The sequence below is a fragment of the Chrysemys picta genome, chromosome 11 (genome assembly GCF_011386835.1).
Source record: "Chrysemys picta bellii isolate R12L10 chromosome 11, ASM1138683v2, whole genome shotgun sequence".
NCBI lineage: Eukaryota > Metazoa > Chordata > Testudines > Emydidae > Chrysemys > Chrysemys picta.
Genome location: NC_088801.1, coordinates 15,090,179 through 15,108,286, shown reverse-complemented (window position 1 = coordinate 15,108,286; position 18,108 = coordinate 15,090,179). Strand labels below are relative to the sequence as shown.

At 39.8% G+C, this 18,108-nt stretch overlaps 1 long non-coding RNA gene across 1 annotated transcript in view; it reads right to left on the bottom strand.

The window, feature by feature from the left end:
• Window positions 1-602: 602 nt before the first annotated feature.
• Window positions 603-18,108, bottom strand: part of LOC135974237 (uncharacterized) — a 31,735-nt gene continuing 14,229 nt past the window's right edge. The window contains exon 3 of the long non-coding RNA XR_010591460.1: window positions 603-1,906. This is a non-coding gene — a long non-coding RNA (uncharacterized LOC135974237). The remainder of the gene's footprint in view (window positions 1,907-18,108) is intronic.

Here is an 18,108-nt window from a genome sequence, read left to right as displayed (position 1 = left end):
CACCTACTGGTCAGGCAAGGGGCAGGTGCTCTTTTACCTCAGCACCCACTGTTAACAGCCATCACAAACCAGCAGTGGCCTATATCCTACTGTGACTCAGCCCCTCCAGTTGGGCCAAATAAAGAGTCCAAAAAAGGCTAGTTCTGCTATACAGAGAAGGGCTTCAGGCCTGACCTGGGCAGAATCAGGATGAGGGGTCTTCCCAGTCCTGGGTCTTTAGTATCAGAGATAGGCTTTTCACCTCCAGTCTTATCAGAGGATGGTGGTAGGGGACCCCAGCTCACCCTCTCCACCAGTTTCTGATCCAGGGTCCAAAAGTAGGTACCAGGCAGGTACCTATCAGGCAGGTTCTACCAGGCAGGACTTGAAGGCATGCTACTGGTCCAAAGGTGCTGTCCTGTCCTAATGAATGTTTCAGACTTCTAATTGCTGTAAATATAGTGATAGAGGTTGGAGATAAAAAAATATCACAATTGACACAAGGACTATATATTGCTTTCAGCAGAGACAAATTAAAAGTTTTTATTTGGCTTTCAATATGACTGAAATACAAAATTACAGAAACATTTTTAAAATAGAGAAACTAATATTAAACTGCTCTATCTTTTGTTTTCAATACAAACAACATATAGTTGTACCTAGTGATTGAGTTCAATAATTAAATCTCTTGGTACTGTCCACTGATTTCCCAAATGGATTTTTTTTTTAAATTTTGACTTTCCCTGCTTGCTTTATTGTAGACAAAACATATAAATGGTTCAACAACTGAGAGTTTTGCCAGCATGCTTATGCTACAGACACTCTTATGGTCAGTTAATTCCCTGAACTATAATTTCTATGTTCAATATTTTGAAAAGTGGAAGAACACAAAAGAAATACACCCAAGCCCATTTAAACAGACCTCAAATGTGCAGTAAAATAAATGTACTAGGAAGAACAAATGTACTGTACACTGACCTCAGAGAAATCCTGGATTAACATTAGTACTTTCTTTACAGACAATAGAGAATAAAATTTCATGGACACTACCAAATGACGACATGCATAATCTTTATTGTTAAGCAATTAGAACTTCTCTGTAGCAACTCATCTAATGTGTACAGTCCTGTGGGTGTGGATGTGTGTGTGTGAGTGAGAGAGACAGTACAATCAAAACAAATAATATTTATGTAATTTATATAGGCTCATCAGAGCTAGGACTGTTTTTCTACTCAGTGTTTATATAGAGTGGGGCCTCTTGGTTGTACTATAATCCAAATACATAAGGATAATAATCATTTCTAAGCTCCCAGTCCCTTAGTATCGAGACACCAATTACATAACTAGAGAAAAGCATCAATGTGTTCTAGGAAAGGAGCTAAATTATGTTCCCTGTCACAATGAATACAAACCTAGGCTCAACCAGCCATAGTGCCCCCATTTGCCATAGTGAGGTGCAGAAGAGTGGGGTCTTAAATGCACTATAAATAAGGACTAGAACCTTAAAAAGGGATCCAACACCCAACAGTAAAATAATGTATGTGCATGAGAGGCCAGTAGCACCAGCCATCCTACTATACTGTTGCTCTCTTGGAATAAATTAGTTTTCCAAACCCCAAGTTCAGTCACATCTATACAGTGACCTAAATTTTGCCTTCTTGTATCCATATGACCCCATAAGTTGCAGTCTAATGTGAGAGTGCTAAAAGATGATTAAAATGGAGCACAATTTGACCATTAGTAGTAGACCATTGGGCGATGAGGGCAACATATTCCAGTTCTCGGTTCTTCACTAGCTTGTTGATAGCCTCCTCATTGTGAAATGCTCATTCCCAATCTCCAACCCTAACAACTATTCTTTATTGTGATGGCTCTTCTGAGAGGTGTTAGTCCAGTGCATCAGAGGCTGGCATACTCCTCCCTGAAACTGCATCAACAAGGCATGTCAATAAGGGTGTATGAGTCATACCTGGTGCTTGGGCAGTCATGCCTAGTAGTAAGAGCAGTGACAGTCAGAGGCCAGGAATAGCAAGAGGGTCAGGAACCAGGAGCCCAAGACAAGGGTCCGAGCCAGGACCAGGAACCAGGAGTCAAAGCCAGGGTCAGAAGTCCGAGAGTGAGCTAAGAGACAGATCCATTGCTACAGCTGGCAGGAAGTCCACATTCCTGGAACTCCTGCTTGGCTTAAATAGAGTGCCTCACCCAATCAGGAGCCACCAGCCTTCTGAGATGTTACTTCCTGTTCTGTTTATCTCCACAGGGTCTATGTGACAAGGCATACAGCCCTATCACAACTGCCAGGTAGAACCTCACAATATATTCCACTTATTCAAAATAAATTCCCAGTAGGATAATTAAGATTGATTAATTTTCTTGGTAGCCACCTCTGCTGTGTAGTCAATAAGTAGCTGTCTGTCCAAATGCGGTTTGACAAGTCTTTCAGCTAAGTCAGAGATTCAAGTGAAAAAAAAAATCAGCAATGTAGGACCTCACATGGATTTATGACACTCTCCTAGAGAAATATGGATCCATAAACCAATGAATGCATAACATATGCAGCATCAGGGTCCAAAAGAAGGCAAACAACATTTGATCATACCCTTCTTCCGCACTTGTCATAATTAAGGCTACAATTGGATCACAAAATCCGTGACTTCCATTGACTTCCATGAGATTATCTGCTTTGGGGCTAGAGCTCCCAGTCACACACTCCCACAACTCCCAGCCCCTGCCCTGGTGGGGAGACCCTGCAGCTGCCCACATGCAAGGGATGGTGGGAGGACCCTCCGCAGCTGCCCAGCCACAGCAGGCAGTGGGGGACCCCTCTCAGTGCCCAGCTGCCCCTGTGGGGTCAAGGGACCCCACAGCAGCCCAGCCCCCCTGAGCAGGGGGACCCCAGAGCTCCCACTCACTGCAGCGGTGGGGGACGTGGGAGCCCCAGCAGCAGTGGGTACTGAACCCGCCTCCCTATTTTGTCAGGGATATTTTTAGTGAAAGTCAGGGACAGGTCATGGGCCTCCAGGAATTTTTGTTTATTTCCCATGACCTGTCCCTGACTTTTACTAAAAATATCTGTGACAAAAACTTAGCCTTGTCATAATATATAATTGTATATAGGTTATACTGATTATATTTATATATACACACTTTTTTAAATAAAGGAAGAAATGTATATCAACTAAACACTCCTGCTTCTCAACATATCCACATAAAGTGCTCAGGACACATGTTCATTTTATAATTAACAAGCAATTAAGGGTCACAGCTGTAAATTAACAATCTTCATTAACTAGTATGAATCAAAGACCACATATATTAGACGTTTAAATTTAAGATGACTTGAATCATCTACTAATGTATTAGCTTAGTTATTGATATGAATGAGATAGATTTTGATTTAAATGAGACTAAGTCTGATCAATCAGAGGTGAAGATATAAAATGTTAATTGCTTTAACAAACTGCTGCTATAGTTTTCTATAATTATGTAGAACTAAAGCTTTGACTTTGTGTGTGTGTGTGTGTGTGTGTGTGTGTGTGAGAGAGAGAGAGAGAGAGAGAGAGAGAGAGAGAGGCTTTGGGGCATTTGTTAGATAACTAGAGAAGGCATATGATTATAATGACTATTTCAAAGTGTATTAACAGGCAATAATAAAATTGTTTAATAAAATACATTCTCTCTGGTCTATATCTAATTAGAGGATTATCATTGTTTATATTATGATGCAGGACCATCCATTTGTTCTTTGTACAGCACCAAGCCCAGTGGGGTTATGGTCCATGAGTAGGGCCCCTAAATACTATGGTAATACAAACAAATCAGAATAATTGTACAGTACGCTAACAAAATGCATTAGGCTGCAGGCTGAGGGTCTGATCCTACAAACACTTACTTGTTTGAGCAACCTGACTCATTCGAGATTTTTTACCTCACCGACGTTAGTGAGACAGGTCACGCAAGCAGAATTATTTGCACTTTTGCAAGATTTCCCTCCTTAATTGATGTGTCTTTATTTTGCCCCCTTTTTACGAATTTATGGGGGGGAGGGAACAAAATCATGAGGTTGTCTTAAGAACCATGACATTTTAAAAAATAAACATGGGGTTCTTTTTATTTGCTTTCTGATTTTCGAGTCTTTAGATGTCACAATTTCAAGTTTTTCTCCAAAATCATTAAGGCTAGACACTTTTTTTAAACAAAAGTTGAGATTCACACAATCACATGACTCTGGGAGCTGCAGCTTTAAGGGAAAAGAACACCAAAGGTCATTAAGACTCATGATAACATCACTTGTACAGTGGCATATTATATATATATATATATATATATATATATATATATATATATGTATAAGTACAGAGCAATGGTTTCTTAATGTCAAAACCAGCCCCACAATCCCTCTTGGCCACAGCACACAATCCTTTACAGATCATTTTAATTTGTAATTGCATAAAATCCAACCTTTATCACTTTGATTGATCAGTCCTTCAGCCCTCGTATACATTGCACTGATCACAATACTACTTCCATTCTTCTCTTATCCTGGCCTTCCTTCTCCATGTGCGGCCATGTCTTTTCAAGATAAAATCTTCCCATCTCTTTGGAGGTTGGCCGAGTGGTCGTTTCAGTTCCCATGGGTACCACTCAGTGCAGTCCATTTATTGTCAGTGGGCCTCGCTATATGCCCGGCCCATCACATTTTACTATGCCTGCTCTCAACAACGACATTCTGCACTCCACTCTGCTGTCAGATCACTTCATGGGGCCTCGGTCACGGATTGAAATGTCCAGAATTCTTCTTTCCATCGCCATCTCCGTGACACACAGTTGCTGCTTCTCTGTCTTCATCAGCGCCCATGTTTTGCTACCATACAACATTGCTGGCAGTACTGTTGAGTTGAAGAGGCTGGCGTGTGTTGCCTTATTGATTTTTCCTTGGAGGACATCATTGATAGAATTGAATGCACACCAACCTGCTTTCTTTCTTCACGAGAGTTCATCTTCCTGATCATGGCGCATGTTAATTTCTTGGCCCAAATAAACATATTACTCAACTTCTTCTATTTGTTCTCCCTTGATTGTTATTTGGACTTTTGGCAAGGTATCAGACCACATACATTTCGTTTTGGAGCATTTAATTTTCAGTCTGACTTGGTTGCTTTTTGTGTTGGGTTCTTGCAGCATTTTCAGTAGTTTGATAGTATTTTCAGCGATCAACACAATATCGTCCGCGAATCTGAGATGGTTTAATTGCTCTCCGTTGATGTTGATTCCGCCCATCCACCTTATCATTTTGAGGCAGGCTGTGAAGAGTTTTGGTGAAACCGTGTCTCCTTATTTCATACCTTTCTTAACTGGGATGCGAAGGGAAGTATCAAATAAAGTTATATCAGTAGCGCAGTCAGAATTTGCTTCCTTTAATAGTTTGATGTAGTTTGTGTTGATTTCCTGATCTGCAAGAGCTTTCAACACTGCATTGATCTCTATGCTCTCAAATGCTTTTTCATAGTCGACAAAGGCAATACATAAAGGGAATTTGTATTCCCTTCAGCATTCCAATAGCTGGTTTATAGAAAAAATATGGTCCATTGTGCTGAAATTCCTTCGAAAGCCTGCCAGCTCTCTCGGCTGCTGCTGCTCGTCCAGACTCTGTGAGCGTCGGTTTGTTATATTTTTGGTGAACAGCTTGTAGACATGTGAGAGCAGGCATACTGGACGATACTTCTTTAGATCTTCATGATTGCCCTTTTTGTACAGCAGAATGGTGTTGGACTCCTTCCAGCTAGATGGTATATTCTGCATTTCCAAGTAATGGCTAAACTTCTGAGCAAGGGTTTCCCAGAGGTCTTAGCCTCCAGCTCTTATTTCAATTGTCAGTCCATCTTTACTGGGGCTTGTCTCCTTCCTTCATTTGGTGAACTGCATGTCGAACTTCGCAGACAAGGACTGGGAGTACCTGCTCTTTGGTCTGTTGAAGTGTTGGTACTGGGACATTTATCTGAGATACGAACAGTTCAGTGTAGAAATCTTTGCAGACCATTTTGATCCCTGTTCTTCCAATTACTGGTTTTCCATCCCTGTTCTTCAGCCCCATTGTTAACTCCTTTTCCCAACATGAGGGTAATTTTATCTCTCTACTTCACTTCCATCTCCTTCCTTCGTCGTGTTTCACAGAGACCAAGGATGTCGCAGGCTGTCCTTACCTTCTCCTCCATTAGATGGTTGATCGAATCATCTCTCAGCAGTTATCAGTCTCATCAGTCCTGCAGTTATAGGTGCACACTGAGAGGGCAGTCCTTTTTCTGGCCCCTGAGATTCTTATGGTCTCTCGTTGACTGAACGCCCACCACCATCGTAGAATGGATCAAGGAGCACACCAGGAGTTGGGGCTCATTTATCCGTGTAGTTTTAGCCATTTCTTCGTCCACCCACTGACTATGCTGTCAGTAGTGCATTTACCTCCTCAACTAAGCTAGCACCCAACCTCAAAAAGGAGGACAACCTTGATAGCATGGTTGAACCTACTGAAGAATACACTCCGCTATCCTCACTGTCAGACAAGTCAGGGTCACTGCTGCGCCACTTTGAGGCATTGAGGTAGGATTTTGCAGCAGACAACCTTCATAATAATTAAAATATCTAATAAATTCTGAGTGTGTGTGGGAGGACGAAGTGTAATGGATGGGGTCTTCTGACTCAGTGGTGTTGAGTTGTGAGTGATATGGATGTGGCTGGGGTTTGTGGTTGCTAGATTCAGGATTGCTGCGGAGATGAAATAAGCAAGAGGTTTTTGGAGGAGATACACAATGCCGGTTATGTGAGGATTAGTGAATAGCATTCAGGAAAGTATTCCATCTACTGAATGTGTAGCCTAAAGGTATAGGTATTTGCTAGGCAAGGCATGGGTATAAATTAAGGCAGTAATGTGATGAGCCTACAAGGCCGTAAGACAAAAGCTTAGCTAAACAAGGCATAAGGCCCAAAAGCCTTAGAATAAGCAGCTAACCAGCAGTAACCCTAGACCTTCAAATATCCCAAGATAGAGTGCTGTAATGACTGCTGACAGGTAACCACAATATGCTATTTTAAGTTCAGAACATCAGCAGATGTCTGACCACAAGAGTGCTATGCTAGCTAAATGATGTATATGCTAATTAGCTTGAGGTAAAAGGACTAGTAACCTATGTTAGAAGAGCACCCCAACATCAGCCAGGTGAAGAAATACAGATACGGAAAAGGGGATGAAACTCCTATTGAATATGAATTAGGCACAGTGGCATCAGCGTAACATATTATAACAGTTGTATCCTGGCCTGCATGCCTTAGAGGGATGTAAGTCTTGGGAGACGCCAGGATGACTGACACTGATCATGATGATGATGGCGAGTATGATGATGAGCATGACTAACATCAGGTCCTTTTGAAAGGGATGGTGTAAGTGTATCAATGCTGAGATAGCGATAATACAGAATGTGTATCTACCTTGCTAGCTTAGAGTGTTTGTAACTTTGCTAACTGTGTTAATAAAACTATTTCCTAAGTGTGAGTGTTGCAACCATGCCCATCAGGGTTCCCAATTAAACTTTAATTTTGGAATACTGGGCCTGATCTTGGGACAAGGACCAAAGAAACCTCACAGTATTAATTGGGAATTCTTAAGTAATCAACATAATTAATACACAATCAATAGATCAGGCAATACCTGGTCTTGTTTTATACGTTCCCACCAGAAAATCTCTGGTGTTAAAGTAGAGCTCAAGTATACAAAATACAGTGTGAATCAACTACAAAATGTGTATCCATCAACCTTTCAAAAGTGTTTAGTCACATGTTTCTGACTGTAGATAGGTGAAGTCTTGTTCATCAAGTGGTCTGTTTTTTAATGAAGAAGCAGTCCTGTGGGTACACAGCCAGTGTAGAACCGATGAGCAGAAACCAGAAGCTGATAGGAAAAACAGTCAGCTTTTGCACACTGTCCTGCACTGTAACATATCCCATGAGAACTCATCTTATAAGCATTACTATGCAATGTGAATATGAACACCCAGCATAGTGCTAACACTTTGCATTTCAGATTTGATTACCTTCATCATCAATGACAGCCCTGTCCTCACCAGAAAAATGCACTTGTACTGCAGCTCAAACATGTATGAAAGGTTTTAGCTAAACAACCACATTCTTACTTTGCTATTCCAATATAGTCTCCCTTTGTGAAAATCCTAAATATAGCAATGCATAAAAATGTATTCCCTGGCTATGTGGTACAAGACCCAAACATTGTTATTGATTTCTTCTGTTCACACTAACCAACTGCTTTGGACAGGTACTATAAGGAAATACTATTTGACCCTGCTTCCCCTGATAATTTTGCTCGTCGTATTTCCAACTGAATCTCCCACAATAACCATTTTCTCAAGACCTACCATTTTTGCTTAATATTTTCTAAGTTCTGCATTGTATAAATATTTAAATGATTCAATCCTGAGGGAGCACTTGAAAGGGAGGTTTCATTGCTATTATTTAAGGCCAAACAAGATGAAGACACAGAAGAAGAAAAAAAAGAAGACTCCACTCCGAGCAGTTTAGGAAAAGGAAATCACTCGGGGAAATATGGATTTCCATCACAAAAACTATGAACTCCCACCTCTCCTGTAACAGGTGGTCATTAAATATCACTGAGTTCCCACCTAAATCTGAGATCATCCATACACTACAAAGGTCTTTACAAAGGAAGATAGTTGCCATTATCCCATTCTCCAGCTGGGGAATTTGGGAATCGAAGCCTGCTCTGCCGACTCCCAGTTATATGCCCACTCATCTGTGTACGGGGAGACTTTGGCAAACCAGTAAAGTGCCTAAAACCACTATGGCTTATTGTTAAAGACAGCCTCGTCAGCAAGCTGTAAATTGGCCATTCAGCAATCTCAGCTTTATCAAGGCAGGAGGGGAGGGGGTTTTGGGGTGCCACAGAAAGGACAGCTTGATCCCGCATCCTTCCTGATAAGAATTGTGTTGAAGTTGCTGATACATGCATTTTAAAAGAGTAGGATATGCCCCAGGAATGTCTATTGAGGTCTCAAGGCTGCAAGTTCTGGAAAAATCCACACCTGGTTAATCAATAATCAGAAGGAACCTCTTGCTTGAAACTGCTTACTTAACAAGGTTTCTTTAAGGGACATGTCATTCTATTACTAATGTATAAATAAGGGGACTCGTTTGGGGGACTCTTTGGGACTGGCCTCTCGCTCTGGATGCATCTTGTGTTCCCCACCGGCAGACGGGGGCTGCCACTGTTTCACTCGAAAGCCACACTCAGCTTTGGTAATTATCAAGGGTTGGGGGTGTTTTACTAATCTTGTTGTGGATGTGTGTAAGTGCTTGAGACTAAGTAAAGGTTTAGCTTTAAGTGAAAGCACTCTTGTGTTGTCCTGTTTGTGCCAGCCATCTATCAGTCGGACGGCCGTGTCTCCCCTGATTTATTTCCTGACACCTCCTCGCACAGAGTAAAAGTTACCAAGAGCTTTGGGTTGAAAGAACCCAGGGTAACAATCTGGACCATACTGCATCTTTAGCAGACTCCTGCTTCTTGCAGGTCACGTGGTATTTCAAAGCTCCATTATTCTATTCTGTTGGAATCCAGGATCTGAATGCAAATTTTAGTGCTCTTAAGTCATTATATGAGGTCACCAACATGCATGATTATCTCTATGGTGCGAAAAGTTCCTGGTGTGAAAAGTGAAGTGGAGATCTCCCAACATGCATTACTTCCTGTCTGCTGTACCAGATGCCTCTTAATATAAGCCCCTACGTAACATTCCACTGCCATATAATAGCACTTCATAAGTACGTTATACTAGACCAGACAGCCAATATTGTTTAGCTATTGTTCTACCTGAGTTGAGGCTATTTTTTGTCTTGGGTATGCATTTCTCCATTCCACTGAGCAACACAGAGTTCCCCTAAAACAATGAACATCCCTCCTTTGTGACATGCAGAATTCAAATCTGAAGGCAACAGGATTCTACAGCATTACTTGAGACAATGTTAGCTGTGGTGTTTTTCTGTTTATGCAACCAAAGTGCTAATTCAACATATGACAGAAACCCATACATAATACTAGAGATTTCTATATCTGATTTTACTTTCCACATTCAGTAGTCTACAAACACTAATCATTGCTATCTCTGTATGCGCTGACACACTCCAGCGATCTTTGTCTCAATTCATTACTTTAATTTGTCTTGGTTCCTATTACCAGTGTTCCTGGATCTGTCATGTTGTCAACATGTCTTATTTTCAAGTGCTCGTGATTTTTTCCCCCCTCTCCACGCTTTACAGTCACCACTGGGTTTTTCTCCGAGTCTGTCAATGCTTGAGTATACATGTCTAGACCATGCAAATTGACAATTCAGAATAAGCACTAAGCCCTCGGACTGCTGAACTAACAAGATGTGGCTTTGAAATTCTGTGAATTCACCCCATGGGTATAATTCTTACAAGGTCAAAAGCTATTGCTCATAGATTCAAACTCAAAATAAACCATGGTGCTGTGATAGGAAAGTTTTTGTGTCATTTTGGAGTGTACTGTTGGTTTTCTGAGATGGTACAAGGAATTATGATTGGAGAAAAAGGTATAAGGACACTGCATTTGCCTACATTTGTAGTGCTGGATGTATTCAAAGCCTCAGAAAAGCAAGATGGAAAACACCTCTCCACTTCAGGCACATATCAGTTGCGCTGTTGAGTCCACCAAGTGCCCCCTGTGTTTCCAGCCCAACCCTCTCAGTGAGGAGGAGCCCTGGCTGAGATATTTGTTTGGGAGGTCAGGTGTTTCCTCATTCTTGCCTTAGCTTTTGCTCACCCTACTCTGAGGCTGCTCCAGGCATTTCTTGGCAGGCATTTCTCCAAGCAGAATCTTTTTATTGTTTACTGTGCACATCGTAAAACATTATTGTACCCTCTGTATTATATTTTTGTCCTCACTGTAACTGAATGAATAAACTGATAATGAAAAATGTATTCAAGGGATTTCACTTCTGTCTCTGTTTGCAAACTCCGGTGAATACGTTGCAAAATTTTCCAGTGGATTTGTTATTCAAAAATGACCATTTTTTTAAAGTGAATAAGTCAATTTGCCAATTGCTCACAAATATTTTATTCCAAAATTCAACATTCTAAATCTGTGTTCTGATGAATAGTTACTAAATCATGTGGTATTGTTTCTGAATGGATGACTTCGGTAGGTCAGACCAAAATGTTCCCTTCAGGCCCTAAACTCGAATTAGCCAACCAAAAGACTGAATTCTGAATTGCATACTTGAATGTAAAATTCAAAATCCACAATTCAGAACTGGAAACCACATTCTTGTTGATTAGCTCTGTAGTTCACAATGTACTGGAGTATTTAACATTCAGTTTTGGGCACTCCTTGTGCTAGAACATTGCTTTAGGGGCTTGGTTTCAATGAATGTCCACAATCGATGTGTATATAATGGAAGTGAGTTCATTTGGAAGTTCCAAGGAATATTTATGGTCTTCTTTTGCAGTACTAATCCTCTGTTCATAACACCTTCCCATTTAGCAGTGTCAATGTTTGTAATTAGTTTGCTATTTACCTCCTCTTCCAGATAATTAATGGAGATGTTAAATAAGACCAGACCTAACACTGACCTCTCTTTCATTAGCCTTTGTTTAGGGTCCTTAAATCAGCTTTTAATCCAGGCAGAGTTCTCATATCCAAGTCAGTTTGAATTATTTTCCAGTGACATTTCATCAGACATTGTCAAATGCTTTGCTAAAATCAGCATTTATTACACTTACCTCATCATTAATCCATTCATTTAATAATTTAATCAAAAAGGTGATCAGGTTTTCTGGCATGATTTATTTAATAAAAACCAGGCTTCTTATGCCATCGAGAAATCACAAAGTTCTTTCATCAGACTTGAATAACTGTAATATAACTGACATAAACCAAACATTGAGAATCCTAGTGTGGATTCTATCTGGTCACCATTCAGAACTGATGAAGAGGAATTTGTTGCCATTGCAATACTAAGCACTGGAGGTGTAGTTCTGTACTGTGTGCAGAACTCACAGCCCGGTAGGAGGTGGCATTTAATGCAGGGTTAAATTATCTTTGTGCCCACTCAATCTTAAAGGGCTAGAGAGGGCCCCAGCGTAATTTAGACAGCTCTAGCTAAAATTGCTAGTGAAAAGTTTTTTCATCCAAAACAATTTGTTCACAGAAAAAAGTCATTTTGACAAAACATTTTGCTTTTTTAAAAATTTCAGGGAAAGAACCCAAACTTTCAGTATTTTCTCCCCCTTTACATGCCAATTTACACCCATCATATAATACAAATTTCAGAAAACCAAACCCCAAACATATTCCAAAAACACTGTACATAAATGCACTGTACAGTGCAAAATGATAATTATGTAAAGTAAGCCTTCCAGAGCTAGATTTCCTCTGTAGGGGGAGCTATCTTTTCTCCTATAGGGGGAGCAGAGTTTATTTTCCATTTAATCTTTCTACCACTGGGACGTACAATTATATGGCCATCTACAACTCCTAGTTAATGTTATTTTTTTAAAATCATTACAAACCAGATTATTAGAAAGCATCCCAGATGGGATTGCTTAGAGGGTATTTCTGTATTTGTCTGTTGATCCTTTCTAATAGAAAATTAATAAGGATTATTTTTAAATACATTACAGTCCATACCGTAATGTGAAAATTATAGGCTTTTCAAAAGTAAGGAGCCTGCAGTGAAAGGAAGGTATGGGATGTTGCCACAGTGGGAGTAAATTATATATAGTCTTTAGATCAGAAGGAAACATTTTCAAGTCAAATTGGTTCATAATTGCATGTCTGAAGACCTGCTCAAGAGACAGAAATTTCCACTCAAAATCTGCACTAATATTAGGTTAGACAGCAACATCATAAACAGTAGATGAAATAAATGGATTAGAGCCCTTCATAACAATTTTACAGGCACAGATATGTTCCTAAATTAGCAGCCACTTATCAGTTCTTTTAATGCCGCAGGAGTAAGATACAATGAACAATTTTTTTCCTTTTTTTTTTTAATAAAGTAATCCAAAGTGATCCTAGTGCTATATGACAGCATGGAATTAAATAGCTCGGTGACCATAGAAAAGTGTAATGTAAGACAATGGTGAAGATTAAGGACATCAGTATGCATATATATACTATACTGAAATCAATGGAAATTTTTCCTAAAAATTGATGTCAGGATTTATCACCAACTATAGTAGCACTTAACTCTTCCCCTGCATCCAAGGAAAAAATATTTTATGAAGTGGTCTTTTCCAAATCTGCTAAAAAACCCGAAGACAATTGTAATTGAGACACTTATGAAAGTAATCAGACAGAGAAAGTTGTCATCTAATGAACTGCGCTGACAACCAGAAACTTCTGAGTTCTAATCCCATCTCTGACCCTGACTTCCCTAGTAAATTTGGGCAAAGACACTAGGGTCTGATCTAGCAACCCCTTGATCCACACACACAGTGGGAAACACCTATTGGAGTCAACTTGTTGGGCTCACTTTCCCCAGTGTGAAACTATCTTAGTATGGCCAATATTATTATTAATAGTGTGGTGGCACCTAGAGTCTCCATCCTCCCATTGTGGTAGGAAGTTTACGAACTTTAGAAAATATTCATAAAATCATTTTACGATAACTATTTGACACTGCAAAAAGAAGAACAGGAGGACTTGTGGCACCTTAGAGACTAACAAATTTATTAGAGCATAAGCTTTCGTGGACTATAGCCCACTTCTTCGGATGCATATAGAATGGAACAAAAATTGAGGAGATATATATACACACATACAGAGAGCATAAACAGGTGGGAGTTGTCTTACCACCTCTGAGAGGCCAGACACTGTTTTATCATCACACCTGACCTATTCATCTTTGCAGAGAGAGTTCTAAACCACTGAAGTTATCCTGTCTCATGCTAAATACATAAACTTTCAATGTGCATTTAATAAGCTTTTGAATCAGTTTATTAGTCTGGAAGTTTTAAACTCCACTGAAAATCTCTCCATCACATACATACACATTATCAACCTTGCACACTATAAAGGGCTGATCCTGCTTCTATTGACTTCTATGGGAGCAGAACACTGACCTGTATGGGCCTGATACAAAGACCAGTGAAGTCAATGGAAAGACTAGTGTAGACTTGAACAGACTTTGAATCAGATCTGCTATCCAGATAAAAATCAAACCAGGTTTCCTGAATATAACTGGATTAATCTGAAAGTACATATTTCTTATATGTTCTTATATCACCTTCTATACATGGATCATTGATACTTTACCTTGAAGTTTCCCATCTTAATAACTATCAATTATTCAATATTATACAGAGTTTTTTGCATGTCAGAGTTACAGTAATTAACTTTGTACCAATCACCAGGGTGCACATTAATATTCATGTACTTTTATAGAAAAATGATCTTGAAACTTCACAGCAGGGAGGGTTAACATGATTCATTAATGTTTTGCACACGTTTCTTTTATAATTCATTAAGGAAATATTAGCATAATTGTGTAGAATTAATTTTCTTGAACATAGGTTGATATAAGGGTGGGATTGATGGGAGCGGTGCTAATCTAAGAAACGTGGCTTTTATTATGCTCTTGGACTGCAGGGACTGATCATCATATCTGAGATATTGCTTACTAGGTGTACCCTGATACTGCACAAGGAATCAGAGATGGATGGAGCCAATCAAGCTGAGGATTTGACTTTCAAATAGAAGAAAAAGATCTCCTCTATCCCCTTCTTATGATTCTCTATTTTGTGGGGAGGAGAAAGAGAAAAACACATTACTCAAAATGAACAAGAGGCTGAAAGAAAATGAAACAAAGTGATAGGCTACAAATGAGAAAAGAGGCCAGAGAATGGAATATCTAATGATAATAAAGGGTGAAGAGAAAGTTCAGCAACTGAAAGAAGGAAAAGTGATGGAAATGGGAAGGGACAGAGTGAAAATTAAATAGCCCAAAGAAAAAAAGTTTTCAAGGAAATAAAGAAAAAGCAATCTGAATAACTAATACCAGGAATAGAGTAATGCAACATTATCTATGGGTTTAGGTAACAAGGTATTAGAGACAGGAAGATATTAAGATATCTGATCCACCCATACATAGTGCCGGCACATAAATCCAACCCAGTGGTAGCTAAAAAAAGTTGGGATGAGTACTTGGAAGTGACCCTTATACTGTTATGTACCTGCTGAATAATGTCATTGAAATAAATGAAAGAACATGTACTCAGCCATGATCAGGCTCTTATATCTTACATTGCCACTCAGTTTTACATATATTGAGTGTCGCAGTTTCAAGAGTAATTGTACCTGAATCACCTCTCCCCTCCCCCCATGGTCCATTACAGGAGTTCCCAGTAAGGTCTTAGGTCTCCTGCCATCTCTGGGTTAGAACCCTTGTCCCACTCCCTTCTAACTGGGACGTTTTAAGGCTACATACCTGCCTACCTTACACTGGAGTATCTGCTTCACTTCCCTGCTGAGAGGGAGAGAAATCCTCGTCCTTCTGGGTCATTGGTTGCTAGGTCTTTGTGATTGGGCTTTCCATTCTTATCTTGGATTTTCTGCCGATATTCATCAGCTTCAACCAGCCATTTTAATGACCCATTCATTTCAGACCGCTAGGCAACACACACTCCTATATCTCTTAGTTTGGCCTGAGAGCAAATTCAATTCTCTTCCCCACCCCAATGGGTAGCAACGCAATGTACAAGAAGAAACTGAGGCACATATAGGATTCATAAAAAAGTTACAAAAAAATCCCACTTTGTCACAAAAACCTCTATACATCTCAGACTTTAAGGCTAAAAAGGGACCATCATGATCATCTAGTCTGACCTCCTGCACATTGCAGGCCAGAGAACCTCACCCACGCACTTCTGGCTGAGTTACTGAAATCCTCAAATCATGATTTAAAGACATCAAGTTACAAAGAATCCACCATTAACTCTCGCTCAAACCAGCAAGTTACCTATGCCCCACACTGCAGAGGAAGGTGGAAAAAAACCACGGGGTGTCTGCTAATCTGACCTGTGGGGAAATTCCTTCCTGACCCCAAATATGGTGATCAGTTAAACCCTGAACCTGTGGGCAAGACCCACCAGCCAGACACCTGGGAAAGAATTCTCTGTACAAACTCAGAGCCCTCCCCATCTAGCATCTCATCTCCAGCCATTGCAGATATTTGCTAATAGCAGTTGCGGATGGGCCATATGCCATTATAGGCAATCTCATCATACCAACCTCTCCATAAGTTTACCAAGCTCAGTCTTGCAGCAAGTTAGGTTTTTGTTCCCACGGCTCTCCTTGGAAGGCTGTTCCAGAACTTCACTCCTCTGATGGTTAGAAATCTCCCTCTAATGTCAAGCCTAAATTTATTCATGGCCAATTTATATCCATTTGTTCTTGTGTCAACATTGATGCTTAACTTAAATAACTTCTCTTCCTCCCTAGTGTTATTCCTCTGATGTATTGATAGATAGCAATTTTTATCTCCACTCAGCTCTCTTTTGGTTAGGCTAAACAAGCCAAGCTCCTTAAGTCTCCTCTTGTCAGGTAGGTTCTCCATTCCTCTGATCATCCTAGTTGCCCTTCTCTGCACCTGTTCCAGTTTGAATTCGTCTTTCTTAAACATGAGACCAGACTTGCACACAGTATTCCAGATGAGGTCTCTCCAGTGCCTTTATAATAGTAATTACATTTCCCTATCTCTACTGGAAATACCTAGCCTCATACATCCTAGGATTGCATTAGCCTTTTTCATGGTCACATCATATTGGCAGCTCATAGTCATCCTGTGATGAACCAATATATTAGTCATCCTGTGATCAATCAATACATCTAAGTCTTTCTTATAGCAAAAATTCTTGTTAGTCCCTAATTTTGCACTAATAAATTTTATCCCATTTCTATTACTCCATTTTTCGAGGCTATCCATATCTTCTTGTATGATATTCTGGTCCTCCTCTGTATGGGCAATGCCTCCCAATTTTTTGTCACCCACAAATTTTATTAGCACACTTGCACTTGTGTGTCAAGGTCATTAATGAAAATGTTAAATAAGATTGGTCCCAAGACTAATCTCTGAGGAACTCCATTAGTAATCTCCCTCCAGCCTGACAGTTCACCTTTTAGTATGACCCATTGTAGTCTACTTTTTAGTCAGTATCTTAACCAACTTTAGATTATTGTATTAATCCCTATCTTCCCCAACTGAACTAATAATTTTCCATGTGAAACTGTATCAAATGCCTAAATGAAATCCAACTAGATTAGATTACTGCATTTCCTTTTTCTAGAAAATCAGTTATTGTCTCAAATAAAAAAGAGAGAGAGAGAGAGAGAGAGATCAGGTTGGTCTGGCATGATCTACCTTTTATAAATCCATATTGTATTTTATCCCAATTACCATTTATGTCCTTAACTACTCTCTCTTTCAAAATTTGTTCTAAAATCTTGCTTACAATTAAGGCAAAACTAACAGGCCTGTAGTTTCCTGCATCAATTTCCCCCCCTTTTTTAAATATAGGTACTATATGTTCAATTCTCTAATCATGGGATACAACCCCAATGTTTACAGATTCACTAAAAAAAACTTGTTATTGGACTTGCAATTTCACGTACCGGTTCTTTTAATATTCTTGGATGGAGATCATCTGAGATCCCCGATTTGGTCCCAATAAACTGTTTGAATGCAACTTCCACCTTTGGTGTGGTAATTTATATTTCAATATCCTCATACCCGTTAGCCACCCTGCTACTGTCCCCAGCTCCTCATTATTTTTATTAAAAACTGAGGCAAAGTATTCATTTAGGTGGTGGGCCATGCCTAGATTATCTTTAATCTCCACAAAAACAACAAGGAGTCCAGTGGCACCTTAAAGACTAAGATTTATTTGGGCATAAACTTTCGTGGGTAAAATACCCACTTCTTCAGATGCATTTTAATCTCCACTCCATCCTCAATCCTTAGCAGTCCCACTTCTGCTCACAGATTCTGATCGGTCATTCAAACATGTCAAACTTCTGGCTGGAGCAGTCTA